The following is a 7,802-nucleotide window of genomic DNA, read 5'->3' on the forward strand; positions in this document are numbered from 1 at the left end:
AAGGGTGAATAAAAGTATCAAGAAGTGAAAGAAAGGGAAGTAGGGAATTTGTCTCAGTTTGGGTTTCATTGAAAACAGAGCCTGTGATAAGGACTCAGGTGCAGGTACTTAATTTGCAGCATGATCCGGAAGCTAGAGTGAAAGAATGTGAGGCAGAGAAAGAAGAGAAAGTCAATAAAGGTTGTTTTTGAGCTTATTACAACTGTGGACAACTAGACTTTAGTCCACTGAGGACCTTTGGAGAAACATGTAAAATGTGCCACAGAATTGTCTTCCAAGGACAAAGGGTAGTGTCTCCATCAACTCCTATCCTCATTGGAATATGATGCATGCACATGTGCAGTGGAAGGAGCATGTGGCATTGTCTGCCTTGTTTTCTAACGGGTGAGGACCCTCATTTTTTTGCAGCCAGTAACAAATGGGGTAGAGTTGAGGCATTCTAAATATCCTGTACCATTTTCCAAATGTTCTTCATTCATGTGAGAGTTGAGACCTGAATTTTCCTTAATCTACCTACAACATGCCTTACAATTTGGATAGATTCTTTACACAGTCTCATGTAGGTAATACAACCAATTTCAGTTTCTAGTGTTGTGGATGTTCATTTATTTTTAAGTTCTATGATTCAGTGAAAGGTTAAAATGATCTTAATGAGGACTGCTCTCTTGATGGCATTTTGAACTCTTGTGTGATATGGTATAGTAGTTTACCCTATTATATATACTTGAGTGTGAGAGGTCCTATATCATCTTCAATAGGAACATCTGTAGAAATCAGCTTTTGTTTGGTGAAAACATGTTTAGGACTTCTTCTTAGATCCTGTTATTTCTAGTTTTTATGAGTGCAAGAAAGTAATCAGAATAATTATATTAATTTATTCATGATTGGTAAGCAATAGAGACCAAACTCAGTCTCATAATTGCAATGTTAAAAAGACAACTATGTTGCTTCCATATCTTGGCTATTGTGAGTAATACTGCAATGAATGTAGGAGTGTATGTGTCTTTTCAAATCAGTGTTTTCATTTTCTTTGCAGAAAATACCCAGAAGTGGAATTACTGGATACATGGTAGTTCCATTTTTAATTTTTGAGGAATTTCCCTCCTGTTTTCCATATTTGCTGCATCATTTTGCTTTCCCACCACCAAGTGTTCCCTTGTCTCCATATCCTTGACAACACCTGTTATTTCTTGTCTTTTTGATTATAGTCCTTCTGACAAATGTGACATGATACCTTGTGGTTTTGGTTTGCATTTCCCTGATGATTCGTGATGTTGAACATCTTTTCATGTGCCTATTTGGCCACCTGTGTGTCCTCTTTGGAGGAATTTCTTTTCAGATATTCTGCTCATTTTTAAATTGGGTTGTTAGGTTTTTTGATATTGAGTTGTGTGGGTTTTTAAAAGTTGTGTGGGATATTAACCCATGATCAGTTTTATCATTTGTAAAATCTCTCATTCAGTAGATTGCCTTTTCATTTTGTTAGTGGTTTCCTTCACTGCTCATAAGCTTTTTGGTTTGATATAGTCCCATTTGTTTATTTTTGCTATTGTTGTCCTTGCCTGAGGAGACCTATCCAAAACATATTGCTCAGCCTGATGTCTGAGAGCTTACCGCCTATGTTTTCGACAGATGAATGGATAAAAAAGATGTGGTAAATGTATACAATGGAATATTACTCAGCTATAAAACGAATTAAATTTTGCCATTTGTGATAACATATGCTGAGTGAAATAAGTCAGACAGAAAAAGACAAATATGGTATGACTTCACTTATATGTGGAATCTAAAACCAAAACAAAACAGAAACAGACTCATAAATACAGAGAACAATCTGGTGGTTGCCAGAGAGGATGACGGTGGGGGAGTGGGGAAAGTAGGTGAAGAGAATTAAAAGGTACAAACTTATAGTTATTAAAAAAATAAGACATGGGGATACAATGTACAGCATAGAGAAAACAGTTAGTAGTATGTAACAACTTTGTATGGTGACAGATGGTAGCTAGATTTATCTAGGTGATCGCTTCATAATATATATAAATGCTGAATCACTAGGTTGTATACCTGAAACTAATATAATACTGTATGTCAAGTATACTTCAATCAAAAAAGAACACTATGCACTAATATAAGAAAAATGTGGGTAGGAAAATAATTTTATAATTCAAAAACAAAAAATAAATTTTGGAATAAAATTTACCAAAAAAATATTATTTTCCATAACCAGATAGAATAAAATTACAGGATCAGATTAGAATAACTTTCTTTATAATAAAGTAATTGTAATAGAACCTAGTCTCTTGAATAAGTAAAATGAATTTTAGTATAAGAAAAATAAAATCATTGCTGGAATTATTATTCAAATATTAACTTGTTCTTAATTCTTTATACTTTCCAGATTTTATTTTCAAAATGGCTAAGTTATCGTATTTTCCCAAACATTACAATTTATCATTTTTTTATTTTTTCAAAGGTGGCATACTGAGATTGCTTTTTCAGCAGACTCAACTAGTTACTGAAAATGAAAAAGAGTTGAGGTGCAAATAGCTGCTTTAAAGTAGAGTTTTATGGGATTTAAGAGCTTTTTTTTAACAATACTAACAAGAAAAAATATTATTTCAAATAATAATTGAAATATATACAGAAATATCTCACCACTAGCATATGTTTAAAAGTTTCTGTTTTTTCTTTTATGGGACGTTTTGAGTAAAACCTACCACCCCCCCTCTTTTTGGTGGATATCATGGTCTCAAATAATTAAAATATATTTTCAGGGGCAAACACCCATGACTTCAGAAAAAGTTACTTAAAAGGTTCACTGACCTTCTTATCAAAAAAGCATCTTATAAATGTACATCATAACATTGTAAAAAATGGACACGTAAGTATTATGTCTATTTTAAAAGTGGAGCCACTGAATTAAAGATTATAGTTAGAATGAGAGACTAAATGATACTCAGGGATATTTGCAAGGTTTACTTCCTGAGATACGTGCCTACCAAATGATTATGATCATATGTTTAATATCTCTTTGAATCCAAGGATCCAATCATCTTTCATACCCAATCTTCAGGACTACTTCCTTCCAAGGTTTATAGTCAACCTACTGTTAACTGTTGATGTTTCTATGATCACTAACAGCATTTGTTCATCGTGTTGCACAATGTTTTCAACATGATAGGAATATTAGAACTTTAAACTTAGAAAGGACTCCTACAATTATCTACATGTATGGAATGTTTTTCCATTTCAAAACCAGTTAGGTATCTATGATGCTGATAAATGTTAGCAATCAGCTCTCTTAGGGGGAAAAAAAACCCTCAGATGTAAAGAGTTTGACAATTTCTATGGTGTAAATACTCCCACTATGGCCAATCTCAAGCTTCCAATATGATGACCTCACTGAATGTGGTGTTCTTTATATAAAATTTTCACCACGTAGATACAGTATACCTAAATAACTTCAAGAACATAGATAATAGTAAAATACTTACAAAGCGATAAGCTTTGAATATATACTGACTTAGTGTTTTAATATAATTTACTTAGTTGTATATAGAATTTTAGTTTATATAGTTGTTTATAGAATTTAATTTTTATTATTGGCTGTGCTTAAAAACTGGCTTGAAAACTTCCTAAAAATTTAGCAAGTAGCTCTCATGAGCTGGTAAAGTCAGCTGGAGTACACCACTGAACTATAAAGGTGTTATGACTGCTGATTTACAGATGAGGAAACTGGGACTCAAAAGAAGGAAAGTAAATGAACATGCATTGACTACCTATTTGAGGTCATGCATGGTGTTGGTCACTTAATAAATCATAGCTCATAAACAACTCAAGGAGCCAGGATATCTTACTCCAGTTTTATGGATATAAAAACAGATTTTTCTAAATGTCGCAATGCTATTAGGTGACAAACTCAGGATTAGAGCTCAGGTTCTCTGACTCAGGAGTCTTGATTTTATTTATACCAGTATCACTTGCTGTCTAGGTTTTCACATAAACTATGGAAGAACACCAAAGGCAGACACTGAGATACAGCCATGAGCTGTGTGGCTTTTAAAATACTATTTTTTGGCAGTGAATATGGCTATAGATTTCAAAAATAACAATATATAAATAGTGGATAATTATGACTGCATTGATTTGATTTCAGAAATAAAGATACTTGTGGGGTGCCTGGGTGGCTCAGTGGGTTGAGTGGGCCAACTCTTGATTTCCCAAGGTTGTGGGCTCCATGGGTTGTGGGCTCCCTGTGTCAGACTCCATGTTGAGTGTGGAGCCTGCTTAAGATTTTCTCTCTCTCTCTCTCTCTCTCTCTCTCTCTCCTCTCTCTCTCTTTGCCCCTCTCCCCTGCTTGCATTTGCTCTGTCACTCTCTCTCTAAAATAAAAAAAATAAAATAAAATAAAGACACTGGTTTTAAATTTTTAGTAACTAAAAAGCTCAGGTAAAAATAAGACTAAGGAAGGACAGAGAGAAATATATCATAGTACAGTGGTTATAATATTGAAAAGTATGATGTAATGATAAGTAAAGTGTAACATTACAGACATTATAAATAATTACTTTTTGTAAACTCAGTACTGTGAGGACTGGTGGCTCAATATAGAAATGAGACAGAAGACACAGATGTTCAACAAAACAATGTCTAAGGTGAATCCTTTATTCAGGAAATCTATTTTACTAACTTTCTTTTACTGTATGTTGCTTTTAATCGGAGATCAACAACAGAAAGAAATCAGCATACAACAAACTAACCTCCATCACCACTGATTGTTTGCAGTCACTTTGAAGATTAATACAATGTGATATTATCATGTAATGTTACTCAAAAAGGCTTAATGCAGTTGCTGTAAGAAAATAAAAATTAAATAACAATAAAATATTCTAATTATGATCAAGGTACCTTGTAAGTGAAAATGGGTTTAGAAGTGAAAGATCCACCTTTTACGAAGTCTCACTGTAAGCACACCATGAATTCGTTAATTTTTCTTATATATATATTTTGAAGCAATATAGGGTGAGAAATTTCTGTATAAATATTACCATATTCAAAAATAAGTGTTGTTATGTTTTATTTTTTAAAAAGTATCAGGTACTGTGTATTTCACTTAGCATAAATAAAATCAAAAATCTGGAACCACTAAGCCACAAATCTCTTTGGGCAATAGGAACTATACTGCTTTCAGGAAAGAAAAGTACTTTAAATTCTGAATGTTAAAGGTCTTTTTGGTAATGTAAATTATTATGTGTCTTTTGTAATTCTTGTCTTCTAAGTTACTGAACATCCATCACAATTAATTTTCTTCTTTCAAAATTATACCACCAAAAGTGACATTTGGAACCAATACTGAATTTAAACAGATTTCCTTGTTTTCCGTCTGCGCCCTTCATGGCAGCCACAGCAAGAATCGCTTTTGGGGTGATCCACAGAGCTGTTTCTAAGCGGGAAGTTCCCTGCCTTTCCCCAGGGCATCAGCAACTCTTTGGCACATTGCCACTAGCATGAACAATTTCAGAAGGGTTTTGTAAGACGGGGCCTTACCTCTCTGCCTGCTGACTCGAGGCCTGACAAATAGTGACAGGTGAGAGTGACAAATGGCCATTACTACCATCCGAGATATCTCCCATAAGGGCAGAGCCTGAACATGGCTCTGAATATGCCTCCGTGACACTCCCAACTTGGAGAAAACAGACCCAGTAAAATTAAAATCATTAAATTAATCACATTATTTACAAGTAAATAAATGAGGAAAAAAAGGCACTCATGCCCAGAAGAATATGAAAACATGGGAACATAGAGTTAGATTTTATCCTGATGTGTTTCTAGTATCTTTAGACATCGCATTTTGTTTCACTAATAATTTATGCAGTCATATCTGATATGCAAACAACTTAGATTCTTTCTCACGCAGCGCTCTGATTGTTCTATACTGTAGAATTCACTGTAAGGCAGACTCACTGTGTATCTTATCCGAAGACAGTTCTTATTGGAAGTACAAGAAAACCTAATCAAAACGCTTTAACATTTAGCCTTGTCCTCCACTGTAAATCTCTGGCAGTGCGTGGATTACATGTATATCGTAGGGTTTAAACTATTGCAGGACAGTGTTACCATTACTTCTCTTTTTGGTCCAAGATTCAGAAATCTAAGCCTGGGTAGCCAAAGTCTGAGTTTTTATATGGTGATTCAGCCAAAAAACACTAAAGAAGCTTCCTCCCACAATTCCTTGCTTTACTCCATTATCTGTCCACCGCATTATTCTTCACACTATTAAAATGTAATAGAGACCATGGGGAAATTTCTCTCTCTTTTTTAAAGCATGTCTCATATATTTGTCTGAGTGCATAGGCATTATAATGATAGGTGCTTTCAAAGAACCTAGAGATAAAAAGAAGCATCTAAATCAATGTCCAGAATACCAGAACCATTATTACTTGAGATGAGACAGAGAAGCAGGTCATACTTTTGAACATTTTTCTTAGGATTAAAAAAAATGGAAGAAAACTTTTATGTTTTAGCAAGTAAAAAGAGACAGCAGCAAATTGCTTTGGGAAGGAGACTGGAATATGAGAATGTGGCATGGGGGCCAAGAACAGGTCCTTGAACCAGACTACACAGAGTCAAGCCTCCACTCCATCTCTTCTACTGTGTCTGTGTCACTGTGGGTGAGTTTCTTAGTCCTCTGTGTCTCAATTTCCTCAACTTTACAATGGGGATAATAGTATCCGATCATTGAGACTTATTAAGATTAAATAGATTTATATAAGTACTTTGTTAAGTAAGCAATTAATATTAGCTATTATTATATTATACACCATGTTTAATACCTCATTTTTGATGATGCCTGGGTTGTGATGAGCACTGGGTGTCATATGTAAGTGATGAATCATTAAATTCTATTCCTGAAGTCAATATTACACTATATGCTAACTAAATGAAATTTAAATAAAAACTTGAAACAAAAAAAGTAATAAATGAAATAAAATACCTCCTTTTTTGCCATTGTGTAGAATAAAAGAGTACACAGCTTTTCCTGCCAGACCATTATGAGGATTACACAAATAATTGTTAATTTAATGAAGTGGGTACCCACTTGGATGATTGGGACGTTAATAGTTGCAATTATTAATGACATATTAATCAGGTGTCACATGTAATACTATGATAGACGTGTGGGAAGTAGGGGACTTTTATTAATTGTATTTGTAATGGGTTTCTTGGAGATGAATTTGTCAATATTTAGTTTATTCAAGCTCAGGAAAGAAACACAATTATGCATATTATGAAATACGCTTTCTTCTTGGAAAAACTCCATGTGAATATGTTTTACCTTGAATAAACTGTTTAGGACTTTTTTTCTGCTCTACTGGCCCAAAATTTGGATGTAATGCATTTAGATTTCAGCAAAGCCAAAAAAAGCCACTTACTGAAACTGCTCAATAAGATCTATAATGATAATAGCATTCTTTCTAATTTTACATAAAAGAAAACTAAAATTTCACATTTTCTAGCACAGAGTAGGCACTTGATCAATTAAAACATATATAGTGAAATATACACAAAGAGATCTAATTTTATTCCTGACTCCAGCATTTAATATTTGTTACTATAAGTTAGACTTTAAAATGCCAATTTTAATTTAATATACAATGTTAAAAGATGAGCATAGACAATACCGACACCTGCTAAAATAGCACTGGAGTCCTTTTTTTAAGAACCACATTTGACTTCAAGCTCCATGAAAGCAGAGACTGCTCCACATGCCCTGAACGGTGCCAGGCACACAATAGGTGCAC

Source organism: Felis catus, chromosome B2, assembly GCF_018350175.1.
Source record: "Felis catus isolate Fca126 chromosome B2, F.catus_Fca126_mat1.0, whole genome shotgun sequence".
Lineage (NCBI taxonomy): Eukaryota > Metazoa > Chordata > Mammalia > Carnivora > Felidae > Felis > Felis catus.